At 42.4% G+C, this 15,359-nt stretch overlaps 2 pseudogenes; both read right to left on the bottom strand.

Moving 5' to 3' along the window:
• Nucleotides 1-6,701: 6,701 nt before the first annotated feature.
• LOC139012833 (large ribosomal subunit protein eL27-like) lies at nt 6,702-7,178 on the bottom strand (annotated as a pseudogene).
• A 5,272-nt stretch (nt 7,179-12,450) lies between these two features.
• Nucleotides 12,451-14,277, bottom strand: LOC139013079 (RNA polymerase II elongation factor ELL pseudogene; annotated as a pseudogene).
• Nucleotides 14,278-15,359: the final 1,082 nt, after the last annotated feature.

A 15,359-nucleotide genomic window follows, 5' to 3' on the forward strand; every position in this document is an offset into this window, starting at 1 on the left:
AGGTTTTTGAAGAAAAAAATATGTATTTCTGTAACATGGAACTGAATGCTAAAGAACTAGAAAGCATCATATTACTTTAACTAGAGGCTCAATGCACGAAATTCGTGCAAGGGGCTTGGCCCTCACAGCCTCAGCGGCTTGCCTCTGAAGGTCATTCAGCTGTCCAGTCTAATTAGCATATTATGCTTTTATTATTATAGATTACACATGGAATACTCTTGGTTTCATTAAGTTACTGCCCATTTTCTATCTCTTATTTATTATCCTGTTTGAGAGGAGGAAATTTTGCTGGGTTATATTGAGTTCTCTTCCATTCTTTGAATTAGCAATTTACTGGATTTATACAATAAGTAATCTGAGATTTGCAAAGGAATTATTGAGATATAAATCCTTCAATGGTGCTTCTCCTACTTTGAGGTACATCTAAAGCCCTAGGGATCTGGTCTAAAAATGCATATTCTGAATCAGTGTGGGGTTTGAAATTCTGCATTTATAAAAAACACTCAAGTGACATTAATGCTGCCCATCCATGGATCACTTTCAATTAATTAATTAATTAATTAATTAATTAATGTTTTGCCTTGTCCACCCAAACTGGACACTCCAGATGTGCCCCTCCCACCCCCGAGAACTGTGGACACTCTTCTGTTGTAGTTGAGCCTTGACTGCTGTTGGCACATCAATGGGAGGGATTTACTCCAGCCAATCAACTTCAAGGACTAGCTGAGATAACCATGGAGGGTCAGCTGTGCAGGGGCAAACCCCACAGAACAGGACTTACTTCAGCAAGGCTCTGGTGCCCTCTGAGTCCGTCCCTTGAATGTGTCACTTGTAAAGGTCATTGGATGTTGTTCCAGTGTGCTCTGAAGCTGGTGCACTGGCTCTGGGGCCTCCCAGGAGATGCAGGCTAAGTTTAGCCGTTGCTTGTGTTCTGTTCGGGGTCACTGGCATAAGCTACAAAATGGCCTGCAGATGGCTGCTACTTGTGCTTGGTTTGGAGGTGCCCAGGAAAGGCCAAGCTGTGAACCAAGGCTGGCTGCCACTAGTGCCAGGCCTAGGCCACTTAATGAGATGTACGGGACATGCTGAGTCAAGATGCTGCTTGTTTGAGAGATTTTAGGAAAGTCTAAATGCATGGGCCAAGACAGGCTATTTGTATGGAAAAGCCACTGGAGACAGCTTGGGTGGGCCCTCAAGTTCGGTGGGGTCTCAGGGAATTGCCAGGGTAGGGCAAACAGTGATAGCCAGGTTGTTGGAAACTTTGATATAGTGCCTATCTGCAGGCTCCACCGGGGGGAGGGCTCATAAAAAAAACATGGTCTCTGCCAGTACTTCTGTCTAGAAGAAAGCCAAACCTCTAGCTCTGCCCCGATGCCAGACAATTCAGTTCCTCCTGGCATATCTCTTGTGCCTTTCGAGCTGCTACCCCAGCACTGGAACTCAGAGCAAGCAAGTCCAGTAATTCCATGTGTGGTCTTCAGTAGCCCACCATCTCACTCAGTCACAATCTCCGTTGGTGTTTACAGCCAGAAGTTATGGGGACTTCTCTTCCTGGCACTAGAACCCTGGGCTGAGGGGTCTAGTGTGGGGCTGAGACCCCTCTCTCCTTAGGGGAGGGAAGGTGGACCTCTGTTGCCAAGATATCCCTCCTGATTTTTATCCACCACGTGTTCTGTGTCTCCATCCCTCCTACCAGTCTCAATGTGGCTTTTTCTTTATATCCTTAGTTGTGAGATATCAGTACAGCTAGATTTCAGGTAGTTCTGAATGATGGTTGTTCTATAGTTTAGTTGTAATTTTGATATGGTTGTGGGAGGATGCATGTACCACATTTTCCTATGCCACCATCTTGTCTCGAAGCCCATGGGTCACATTTTTAGTAATAAGGCCCTGGATGCTGTGTGTAGATGGTTCTCAAAGTTGAGGGCTTATTGAACACAGATTTTGGGCCTCCACCCCAGGTGTCTCATTTAATAGGAGTTGGGCCTGGAATTTGCATTTTTAAGTTCTCAGATGATGCTTAGGAAAGTGCAAGGAACATACTTTGACAACTAGTGATCTATTGGTCAGTTCCTCATTTTGCTGATGATAATTGACTTAGCAGCAATTTACAGGTTGGTTGATAACATCTATCCTCCCCATGGTCTCTTCATTGACTAATTCAATGGGCACCTCACTTGTCACATTACATGGCTTCTCAATGACTTCTGACTATTATTACTCCTTTCTTTCTTTCTTTTTTTAAGTATGTTTTTATTGATTTTTAGAGAGAGAGAAAGGGAGAGAAATTGAAATGTCAATGAGAGAAGAACTTCATCAATCGGCTGCTTCCTGCATGGCCCGTACTGGGAATTGAGCCTGCAACCAAGGTACATTGACTGGAATTGAACCCAGGACCCTTCAGTTTGCAGGCCGATGCTCTATCCACTGAGCCAAACTAGCTAGGGCTTATTACTCCTTTCTTGATACCCTCATCTCTTTTGATTACTATAATGGAATTTTCTTTGTTTGCTTCCTCCTTTCCTAATTCAGACACCATTCTATCTCGGACTCCTTGGTAAGTTTCTCTTTTTTCCACCCCTGTGCCTTAGCCTCACAATTGTGCCTTAGTTCATCCTCTCATCATCTGCAACCTAGATCACATCAGCACTCTTCTAATGAATCTCTCAGCCTTGGTCTTGAGTCATCCTTTCCACCTCTACCAGAGGCATCTTTCTAAAACATAAGAGTGATCGTATTCTTGCCCTGGAAAAACCCTTATGTCTTCTCATTCATCATGGGGGATGCATTCTAAACTCTTTAGCTTGGCTAATGTGGCTCTCTATAATCTGGCCCTTACCTACCCTTTCTACTTTGAAATCTTACCAGGCACACTTAAAAACATCCAATTCCCATGGAGCCTACATGGTTTCATGCCTCCATATTATGTACATGCTATTTTCTCTTCCAAGAATTCCCTCTGTCCCATTCTTAATCTGCTTAGCTAGCAAACACCTTCTCAACTTTCATGTGTGTCTCCTATTTGAACTCTTTTGTGACCATCCCAGGAAGCAGTGACCACTTTCTTCTTGTGCCCACACATTATGACATTAGTAATACTTTATTGCACCTCTTAGTTTACATGCCTGAGTCTCTCGACCAGATAATAAGTTCTTGAGAACATTTTTTTTAAAAAACCTGGTGTCCTTTGTGCATTGCTCAGTGCCTGACTCATTGCCTGATTGTTTTATGAACAAGTGAATGAATAACAGAGATTGAGGGAGCAGCAACTGATAAACACCTTAGGTAAATGCATTCATTTACCATGGCTGCTGTAACAAATCACCACAAATTTGGTGGTTTAGAACAACAGAAATTCACTCCCTCACAGATGTGGAGGCCAGAAGTCTCCAATCAAGGTGTTTGGCAGGGTTGTGCTCTTTCTAGAGCAGTGGTTCTCAACCTTGGCTGCACATTAGAATCACTTGGGAATCTTTTTAAAGTCCTGATTTCTGGGCCTCATCCTCCGGAAATTCTGTTTCTTTGTTATGGAGTGGGGCCACAACATTAGTTTGGGGGTAGAACGACCCTTTCACAGGGATCGCCTAAGACCATCTTGCATATCAGATATTTACATTACGATTCATAACAGTAGCAAAATTACAGTTATGAAGTAGCCACAAAAATAATTTTATGGTTAGGTCACAACATGAGGAACTGTATTTATGGGGCCAGAAGGTTGAGAACCACTGCTAGAGGCTCTAGGAGAGATTTTTCTTATCCTTTTCGAAATCTGGGGTTTCCAGCTGTTCCTTGGCTTGTGGCTGCATCACTCCAATCGCTGCCTACATTCCCCTTTCTTCTTTTCTGTCTCTTATAAGGACACTTGTCATTGCATTTAGGGCCCACTTGGATAATCCAGGATGATCTTATCTTGAGATGCTTTCCTTAATTTCATCTGCAAAGACCCTTTTTCCAAGTAAGGCCACATTCACATATTCTGGTGGTTAGGACATGTACGGGGGCTTCCATTTAACGCCCTACATTGACTATAAAAAATAGAGGTGACATCCATAAGTAGAACTAGGAAAGAGACAGAAACCCCTCTTTCCTCCTCTGAGTCCCATGTAATAATAATGAATAGAAGGTGGTAGACATGCACTCTGTAACTACAGTTCTCTTCAAATCACTATCACTTACAAACGCTTAAAAAAATAGTACTTATGTGCTGTGGTGTGTGTGTGTGTGTGTGTGTGTGTGTGTGTGTGTGTGTGTGTGTTTTAGGGGGCCACAGGTCATATACTGAAAATATTCTTCTTTCTGCCTAAATCACACTAAATCCTTCTCCCTACGTTAAAAACAACAAAAGGATTTCATCTTTGAAAAGTAATACTTTCTGAAGTGATTTTGGTTTTTCTCATAACTTTACATTTGTCCTGGAAGAGAGGAAACTCTTTGCTTTACTTCTTGGTCTAGTGCTGCATTTCCACCAGGTAGGCACGTAACAACTAATTTTGACGAAAATATTAATTTGTGTTGGATGAGAACAAGTGGAGGAGTAGGGTTGGGTTAAGCGGTTATGGAAATTGTGGGGTCAGGAGACTGGGCGCTCGCCTGGGAAAGCTCTTCCAGATCCCAGCCCAACCACTCATTCCAGCCTCACATGATCCCCCCGCGCTGCAGCCAGGCTTTCCAGAGGCCCAGCTTTCATTTCCATCAGTGGCTGACGGCAATGGCCACGCTCAGACTTCTCTCTCCGACTTCACCGCTGAAGTTTGAAGGCTTTCTCATCGAGGCTACCGCTATGGGGGAGCTCAGGAGAATTGGGGAACGTGTAAAAATGCAGGCTGAAGAATCTCTAGGGTTACATTTCCCTTTATTTTTCCATGAGACAAGAGGATAGCACAGGATACTGTAATTTGTCAAACCCCCAAACCAAACAACACAGGTCTGTTGTTAATATAGACACATGGTCACAGCTGCAGAAAAGTTTCCATATGAAATCTTTCAGTCCTAAAGGGTCGTTTTTGCAGTTTTCTGATTGCTTTTCCAGGATTCTCCTCCCCCACCCCTCACCCCCACTCTGTGTTTATTCATGTTAACTATCCGGTCCATGTGGCAAGGTCCCTCTGTTACAAATATTTCTGACATCGCTGGGCTCCATACTCACCATTCTCAACATTTGGGTGACACAGCCCACCCCCTCCCCCAAGCATGGAGCCAACTGCTGTGCCACAAATTACTGCAGTGAAGCTTGAAACCCAGGTTGTCATACAGCTCAAATGTAGGCCAGGTGTGTTGCGAGCTTTCCAAGGCTTCGACTGTATTTTGGTTAAGTGGAATTGTCTAAGCTGGCTCGAGTTGCTGCGTAAGTGAGAAAGCCAGGCAAGGGAACTGGTGTTTGATCATTTAAGGCTGCAATTTAAACCTCACCCGAAACTAAGGGAATCCGAAACTGATTCAAAACAGAAAGTTTTTGCAACATTTCTGTCATTGAAACTGATGAGTTATACATTTTTACTGTGGATGCTTAGCCTGTCTTCCTCTTTTGCCAGTATGTATTTATCTCTTCGGGCTTAGTATCATGTTACAGTAAAACTGCTTTCATTTTGACTATGTTTGTGATACTCAGACGCAGAGATGGATGTTTACTTTGCACTCACAAGAGAGAGTTTTCAAAGAATGGCCTACAAGATAGCGAGATAAATGTTTAACCCACACACACAAAAAAGAGGAGGCTCTGGGCCTTTGAAAAACACTGTACCAGCACAGAAATAATTTGAATATAAATAATTATTAAATTGAAATAACAAAGGATTCACCTCTAAAAGCAGAATTCAAAGTTTTCTACTTGCCAAATTTTGTGAGCTTTTAAGAATTATTCAATGTAAGTGAAAGTAATAAAAATGAAGCTTAAATATAACAATTTTTACAACACTATTACAATGTATCCACTTATTCAGATGGACTTTTACCTAAATTAGTAAGGTATTACTGTATTTCTGTATATAGCCATTCACATAAATTTTTGTTGCATTTATTTATGTATATATATTTTTTAAAATTTAAAAATTGATTTTTAGAGAGAGGAAAGGGGAAGAGAAAGAGAGACACACAGAGAGAAACAACAATGTGAGAGAGAAACATCTATTGGCTGCCTCCTGAATGTGCCCCAATCCATGATCAAACCGGCTCCCTCTTGGTATATGGGATGATGCTCCAACCAACTGAGCCACCCGGATGGGACAAAATAATCTGTATTAAAAAAAAATAAATTTATCTTCAAGACTTTTTAACTATAATATGTTAATTTTTTTCTAAAGCACAACCAGGTGCATCGTTTAACAAATGACTTAATTTATTTACGTTATAAAAAATGAAATTTTATATTTAGACCTATGAAAATTCAGTCCTAAATATAAGAAGAACTTAGAAAATTTTATTTGCTGGGTCTATCAGTAAAGATGGTGACATATAATCATGCTGTGTATATGCCATAAAATGGCTACTACCTCATTTCTTTAAAAAATAATATTTTATATTTTGGATTTTAAAAAATATATTTTTATTGATTTTATTGAGAGAAATAGAAACATCAATGATGAGAGAGAATCATTGATTGGCTGCCTTCTGCACACCCAACACGGGGGTTTGAGCCCGAAACCCGGGCATGTGTCCTGACTGGGAATTGAACCATGACTTCCTGGTTGATAGGTTGATGCTCAACCACTGAGCAACACTGGCCGGGCTATGTTTTGAATTTCTAATGACTGAAACAAAAAAGATCTAAAGCTGCAACTGTATCTAAACCAGAAGAACCATTTGTTCTTGCGGTCTTATACCTCTCTGCAAACTTGACCTTGTTCTCCCTTTGGCCTTGCATTTCAGAGCAGAGGCTCTGAAGCTTTCCTTGTTGATGACAGTTTTGACCAAGGGGATATCCACAGAGTATCTTGTGGGCATGAGGTAACTGTAGTTATAAACTTTCACAAAAGACTTGACCTTTGACTCTGGCAATTTTCTTCCTGCCCATGGCAACTGTCACTTTGTGGAGATAGCAGTCAATTCCGGCCCCAGAGCATGGTGTAGGGGTGGTCTGAGATGCCATCATCAATGTTCTTCACAATGACCGCTTTGCGTCCAGAGTAGCGTCTGGCCAGGACCAGCACCACCTTCCCAGTGTTCATAAACTTGCCCATGTCGACAGCAACCACTAGGACAGGGCCTAGAGCAGAAAGTGTACTGCCGCCTTTCCATTCTGCAAATATTACAAGAGAATATCCTTTGTAGTCTAGCCTATCTGAAAACATAATAGAAAAGGAATTCTGGGAAATATAGTTTAGCCTAGCCAACATGACCCATTACAAAGCTATCACAGTTGGTACACACTAGGCTTAGTTCTAGGTCCTTGGGATACATTAATAAATAAAAGAGACAAAGTCACTGCCGTAATGGAACTTATACCTTAGTGGGAAAAGACAACAACATAAAAAAATTCCCCATTCAAACAAAGATTCCAACAAATAGTAAATATAGTATTAGAACATGATAAGTGCCAAGAAAAGAAAACGAGATGTGTGATAGAGGGTGAGAGGTTACTAAGGTGGCCAGGAAAGTCTTCTTGGAAGAAATAGCATTTGAACAGAGACCTGAACAGTGAGAAGTTACTGTCCAGCCATTGAAAGAACAGAGGAAAAGTCTCCCAACTGGGGAATCTCAAGTACAAAGGCTCTGGGGTGGAAATGAGCGAGGTTTTTTCAGAGGACAGCAAGGAGGCAGGAGATGGGGCCTGTGGGGAGGAATAGAGAGTGTGAACTCAAAGAGGTAACACAGAGCCATCTCTAAATTGATTGATGTGGCCTGTATGAACATTTAATATACCAATATTTTTAGTGCTATATGTCACTTAGTAATCTTCTATTTTCTTGAATAAGCTCAATATATAAATGTGGACTTATTGCCAGTACCCCCACCTTATTTTCACACCAGGCCTTATTTAAAACCAAAAACGCATTCTGGATTTTAGGTCTATGTGCTCTCCTACCCCAACTGATTACTTTTTGATAACTTTTGTAAAGATCTTTATAAGGGTTAGTTCGTGTAAGCTAGATCATAATTGTAAATATTATGAAAGCACGAATGGAGCCTAGGGATCTTTCACCTAAGGAAGGCCATTTCCTCTAGTGATTAAATCAGCAGCATCCAGAGGTACTTCTTTGGGTTTTCTTCCTAATCTGTGAAATGAAGGTTTGCAAGGGCTAATTGCTAAAGGTCTTCTTACTTTATGATTCTATGAAAACAATTGCCTTTGAAATTTCCTTTAAAAATAAGACATGTGGTAAGTTTTGGATCTTTAGGGATCAGAAAGCTCTAAATGGATGCTAACCAAAGATATACAGGGTGGGGGGGAAAAGTAGGTTTACAGTTGTTTGTTTGGAAAATAATACAATAATTAATAAGTAACCATACAAGAATAAACTCTGCTCCGTGTACTCATAATTGTAAACCTACTTTTGCCCTATCCGGCATACTTTCATCATAAAAATTCTCATTCAGGATTAGGTAAAATGATAATCCCAGCATCAGCATGTGCGTGTGTTGGTTTTCACATGCTTTAACGTGCTGTTGTGCCAGCCCTAAGAAAATGAGTTTTCAAGCAATAATGTTTTCCCTGAGGAAAAAATTTAACGTTAGGTTTTGTCTGTGTAGGAAGTGTGTAGGCAGGACTCTCAACTTTCAGGAAAATTTCTGTCTTTGTAGAAAAAGATTTTCCAGCTCCCCTTTGAAACTTCCATGAAAACAATGAAAAGACGATATAAATGGAATTGTCACAGTAACTTGCTGGATGGCAGAAGTGAGCTGTGGCTCCATCCACCTTAACTGGGATTGAGAGTAGACGCTGAGAGGAGAGAGGAGGATAACACAGTGAGCCCAGAGTGTTCTCGGTGGGGTGTCCTCCGTGTCCCCACCTGTTGCCAGTGGAAGTGGGCTTCTTGGGGTGCCCCTGGGATAAGAATTTCTGGAGGCCTCCATGGGAGGATGAGTTGTCATGGAAAGTTTGATTTCTGGGGAATGAAACCCCTGGGTTTCCAAGGTTCCATCTCCCTCTGTCCTGCCAAGGAAGAAGTCCCATTTCATCTTCAGCAGAGCTACATCTTGTTAAAGCTCTTTTCCGGGAACCGATAAGAAATGACCTGCCTTCTCTGAAGTTTGAGTCAGTGATAGCATAGCAATACCCTTTTTATAGAGAACTCGATGAACCAGTAGCTCACCTACCTGAAATAATGGTCTAGGACTCGAGCTATAAAGGTCTCTGAATAGACAAAATGAATGTTACAAAATCCACCCACGAAAGCTCATTGCTTTATTGATAAACATGCCCCATGAGTCCTTAGCTGATGTCTGTATACTCATGGTTTTATATAGTTTTAACTTTCTTGATATAGTTCCTAAGTCCAAAGTAGAGTAAAAGTCATAAAAAGGAGATAACTTTTTACTCTTTGAAAGCACAATTTCAAGATTCAGAAGGAAAATTTAAACTTTCCGTGGCTAAGAGGGAACCAAAAACCATGAAATGCTACAGTAAGTTGAAAACAGTTGCCTGGAGTCATTTACTAACAGGGAAAACAGTTAAGTCCTGAGGTCATTCTTATCTTACAGTGTGAAATAATGATTTAAATTCAAAGTGGCCCTGAGTCATTTTGAAACAACAAAAAAAGTTATTGCAATCAATTTGCCCTGTTTAAGGTGACAGGAAATTGTGTAATATATTTAAGAATGATTTCCACTTAAAATTAGTCAAATATCAGAAGGATTTGGCACTGACAAAGGGAAAGATTTGGGTATATAAAAAATTTTGCTCTCACATGGTTGAGGTTTTATTAATATTTCAATTGAAGTGTTTTATTTGTTAAGATGCCTACATTTATGATTGCACTTTAACTTTTTGGACCTTAGTAAGATAGAGCATTTATTCCACTGGTTGAAAATAAGTTATGAAACAGTACTTAAATGTTTGTAGTTACTCTTATTTATTTAGGCAAATCAAAAGCTATGTTGTATCAGAATAACAGAAGCCCCACAATATCAGCATCCAGGGTAAGTTCACTGAGATGAATGAACTTCAAGCGAAGAGGCTTTATTAAAATGCATGCCTCTCACGTTTGGAGCTTTACAAATAAAGGAGAAGCAAGAGACCATAGATGAGATGGTGTGTTTTCAGCAATTTTATAGATACCTTCTTTATCTCAGCCTCAGATTAATTGGCACATTGTTTATTCAAATTATATTCAAATCATCCAATAATGTCAGTTTAGGATTGAAAAACACAGGCTGAGAACATACCAGATGAAGTTTTCTGTATTAAAATAAAATAAAAGCAATATTTGTCATATTGAACAAAGAAACTGTCTAATAAAATGTACCCCAAGTTCTGAACAATGGGCTTCTGCGTGCATGCTAATCGGTGATTCCTTGATAACTTGTCTAAGTGTGAAGTTAGGCGGGAGATGCTAACAAAGGAAAATAGCTTAATTATAACAACATCGTAGGTGGAGGTCTTGCAAAGTGCAAAGATACCATTCTTCCTTCCCAAGGAGCAATTGGTTTGCACATATGCTCTGCAAATAACAAGCACAGGGGACCTGGCTTTTAATTACAAAGTAAAATATCATTCCAAGGTTGCATAATCGGTGGTTGCCTTTTGCAATGCAATGAGCATAAGGGAACCTGACATTCAATGTTTCATGTGTTGCTATGACATTTTCTGAAATTTTATTTTATGCTGCTGGTAAGCTGCAGACTATGCTACATTTGAATTCCTTGGGGGAGAGGGATAATGGAGTGATACAGAATTAAAGAACCTGATGCCTGAATGCCTATGCTCAGAGAGTGCAGTTCAGATTTTAGAAAAAAAAAATACAGAAATAGAGTCTTTATGTTCTTCTTACAGTAGTTATATGTTTTTCTGGATATAGAGGCCATTCAGTCAGGGGGGATGTCACTAGCTTTCCCTTTGAGTACAATGGAGTGGAGGAAGACACCGCGGCAGTCAGTGCCCAACACATTTGAATACTCAGGACACTGACATTGAGAGGAAAATGCCACAGACCGTGCAGTGTGTATGTTTCTGCACATTACGGAGCAGTTGTAGAGCTGATGTTGCTCTGTGCCCCTCTGTTCCAGAAAGTGCCTTTTGGAGTTTATGCTATTTGCTCAGCACAGTTCAGTACCATTGCAATTGATGGCGTCGCCCCTATAAACTGGAAGATATTGGATACTAGTTTTCCTCTTTCCTGCACCTGCGTTTCTGCACCTATGTCCACACCTATGTTCCCTATTCTGCAACGATCTCTAACATTTTGAAGAATGGAAAGCCCAAATCTTAAAGTCGGAATGACACCAAGTTAGAGAACAATTCAAACTGATTTTATTGGTAAGATTTAGGATCATAAGCTGATTTTCTCTGTATCACTCATATTATTGTGAAATTTATCAGCAGTAAACTGTCGTGCTTATAATATGGGTTTATATTCACAAAACATATAAAAAGCTGGGTCATCCTACTTGAAATGGTTTTCAGAGGTTCAGTATGGGCTAAATGTCTTTGACCTCTAAAACAGCTAATACAAAAAAACGATACGGTAAATTTAGTGAGTAAATAGGAACCATTTTGTAGGTTATCATAAGCAGGGTTGATCCAGGGATTTAAAAAATATATTGTCTTGTTTTGAAGTTTCCTGCCAATAGCACATGTATGCTCCATTAATTCCAATAGTCAGCTAAATGTTTGGAGATAAATCCTTATTTCTTTCCTCCAGCTCCATGTAGAATGTTCTTGCCCCCCCCTGCTTGTCCAAACCTTTAGAGCTAACCCAAAAATGTCACCATCCATGGGTCTGTCTCCATGAAACCTTTAAAATTCACCCTTAGTATTATAGTCTTCTGTTTTATACCACTTTCCATAGTCTGCCTTATTTCCTGTATAATTTGCCAGACTGGTACTGTTATAAGCTACTTGTCAGTTTTTACTTATTTTCTGATATTCCGCTTTGCCTAGCAGGGTTTTTGGCATGTAGCAATTACTTGGTAAATATTTGTTGACCTGGGTCAATAGCTGCCTTCCTGCCTCCTTTTAGATACAATTTAGAATTTTCTTAGGGTCAGTGTTGGGGTCCAGCCCCAGCAGGTCCAGGGGTTCCCATAAGTGTGAACGGAGTTGGCGAAGAGTGAATGACACGGAGGCAGCGCTCAGGTGATCAACATAGCCAGGTTCTCTCTAGCCAGGTTCTGTAGCTATGATCTCCAGCCAGGTTCTCTCTCTCTTTTTTTTTAATGTGTCTTCCTCGTGTTTATTTTGTTAAATAAAAATTTTCCCCCTTCTTTTAGCTCTCCCCACCCCCAAAGCCCCAGCTCCCTTGCCATCCAGAAGGGTCAGCCCAGGGAGGGCAAGCTCCTGTCTTATGGCTGGGGCTAGGGCCAAGGCTGCAGCTGCCGTTGGTCATACTCAGCAATGAGCCTCTTGATGTGGGCCAGCTTGCTGTGCAGGTGCTCACACCGGTGCTTCTCCTGGCTGTAGTTGGTCTTTTTGATTTTGCGATATTCCTGTAAAATCTGTCCACAAGTAGTCTTGTACTCTTCGGAGCCCTGGGAGAGCTGCCGGAGCTGGGCGTCCAGCTGCTTGAACCGCCGTATGACCTGCTCAATGCAGGTGTGCAGGTCTTGGTACTCACTGAACTCGGCGTTGAAGTCATTCTCGTAGCTCTGGCGCTGCTCTGAGGAGGAGATAGTGGCATATTTTAGCAAGTAGTCTGGTGTCTCTGAAGTTGACGTGGGGACGCTTGAGCTGTTGCAGGTCCCATTTAAACCCAGGTCGACTGGCAGGGTTCCAAGGGAGCCAGACACAAGTTCTGGTGGCCTGGCTCGATGCCTGTCCCCAGCTGCCCTATTCTTGTCCTTGTGCTTGTTGGATTTCTTCTTGTACTTGCCGCAAGACGAGCCACCGTGGGGCCTGCTGGGCTGGGCACAGTCCTTCAGCAGAGGAAGGCTAAGGCAGGAAGTGGGGGCTGGGGTGGCCATTTCCGTGTCATCACAGTCCCCGCCACTGTGGCCCAGGTCATTGCTGACATCAGCCAGAGAGTCATGTGCCCTCGGAGGATCCAGCCGTGGGGGTAGGTGGGCATCTGTGCCCGCCAGTGGGCCAAGGGTGGGCAGTAGGGCCTCCTGGCCATGGGGCACATTCAGCTTCCCATTGGCGGCGGGCTGAGCTCTCTGGGTGAAGTGTGATATCCTTGGTTTCTTCTTGGCCAGGGGGTCAATGAAACCAGGAGGCTGAGGACGTTTCTGGGGGGGTGAGACTGAGCTCCTATGCTCTCTTGGGGGGCTGGCGGCAGCAGGGTCTCCAGGGAGGCCACCTGCACTCTGTGGCTGGCACAGCTTTCTGATAAGCATGTGCTTTAGCAGCTGCTGGTCCCCCTCTGAGTAGCCAGGCCAGTCCTTTTGCACATCCTTGTACACACAGTCCTTCAGTGTCCAAGTACCATCCTTGGTATTCATGTTGGCCACCTGTTGGAGGAGGCTGTTCAGCGTGTCCTTGTCTGCCTGCGCCAGGCCATCCTTCTGCAGCCGCAGCAACAGTTCAGCCTTCCGGTAGGGCCTCAGTGCCAGAAGATGTAGCACCCGGTCACGGAAAGGCCTCTGAGATACCCCAACACCCCTGTTAACACCACTTTTCTTGAGGACATTTGCCAGGTTAATGGGGGTCCCCCACTTCCGGGAGGGCACGGTATCCGTCACCCGTGGGGCTGGTTTCCTAAACTGAACCTTCTTGCCCAGGGAGTGGCCTCCGGGCTTGATGACGATGGCACCCTGACTCCGTGTCTCCTCCTTGGCTTGTGCCATGCTCTGCCGTGCCTTCTGGTAGGAGTCATCGATGGCACACACTGTGATTTTGTCCTGGATGCTACCCAAGCAGTCCAGGTGTATATCCCCATGGCTAGAGAAGTACTGCTGGATGCAGTTGAAACTGCCCTGGGAGCTGTCACAGCCGATGTTGGAGAGGTAGAAGGAGAAGATCTGAGCCTCTGAGGGGTAGTCCGGATGGGGGATGGAGATGTGCCCTTGGCTTCCTTGAAATCGAATTGATGGTCTCAGTGAAACAGAATCCTGGCTGTCGCGGTAGGTCTCAAAGGCTCTCAGGGCACTGTCGGTGAGCTTCACGTGAAACATGGACACCTTGCTGCTGTCACTCACCAGCCCGCACGACAGCCTGTAGCTCTGATTCTCCTTCAGTGCCGCCATCTTGTGACCATCCAGGTTCTCTAGTCAGGTTCTCCAGCTAGGTTCTCTCGCTAGGTTCTCCAGCCAACTTCTGTCTAGGATCTCTAGCCAAGTTCTGGTGTTTGTTGTCTTGTTACATCTGTATTTATACCAGTTGATTTTAATCCTGTCAATTTCTATTGCAAAGGTTAGGGTGTTTCTTATCTCCATTCCAGGGAGTAAAGATTATGTAGCTTAAGTGTGATTGTTTGTAGTTAAAGTGATTAACTACCCGCCTGGCACTTAGTTAAGGGGTTTTATTCCCTCCCTAACTGCAGGGAAAAATCCCTACCTGGGGAAACAACCTTTCTCGGAGAGGTGACCTTGGTTAAAACACATAGCGCTAAGGGGAGCAAACATATTAAGAACAGTATGCTATATACGCCAGGTCCCTTGAAACATATGCTGTGCTGATGTTTCTTTCCTGCAGTGACTGTGTCAAGCAGCAAGGATGGACCGGCTTCTGGCAGGTCAGGCACAGAGTAATCTGCTTGTTGACCTCCTCTTACTCCACAACAATAAAATTCATTCTAAACTAGAGAGTTCACCTCAGTGCTTTGCTGAGAACTTCTGTATGATAGCTAACATTTATTCAGGCTTTACTATCAGGCACAGCAAAGTCACTGTACTAAGACTTTTATAATCATGATCTTATTTATGTCTCATAGTTTTGTGAAATAGGTAATAATGTTATCCCTCTGAGACCTAGATTCATTAAATAATTTTCTTACTGCTACTCAGCTCATTAAAGGCAAAGCAAGGATTTGAACTCATGCACTTAATTGATTCTATTGTGCCTATTCAAGTCAAGCAGGTCATTTTGATTCCTTGGTACTTTTTTAAAACCCAATATTCTGAACCCAGCAATACATCTGTAGTACTAGTTATATAGAAGGTTATGGAAGTATTAAGCCTGCTTCTAAACAAGGCATTTATGATACTTTAAGTCAAATTTTAGTCCAAGGATTATGTTTCATCTACATTAAGTGCTATAATTGACAAAGTATTTTTATATATATTATCTCATTGGATTTTTACAACCATTGAGTTCAGAGGCTATATAC

This window comes from Myotis yumanensis, unplaced genomic scaffold, assembly GCF_028538775.1.
Source record: "Myotis yumanensis isolate MYYU_CA2020_CCGP unplaced genomic scaffold, mMyoYum1.0.hap1 SCAF_6, whole genome shotgun sequence".
Taxonomy (NCBI): domain Eukaryota; kingdom Metazoa; phylum Chordata; class Mammalia; order Chiroptera; family Vespertilionidae; genus Myotis; species Myotis yumanensis.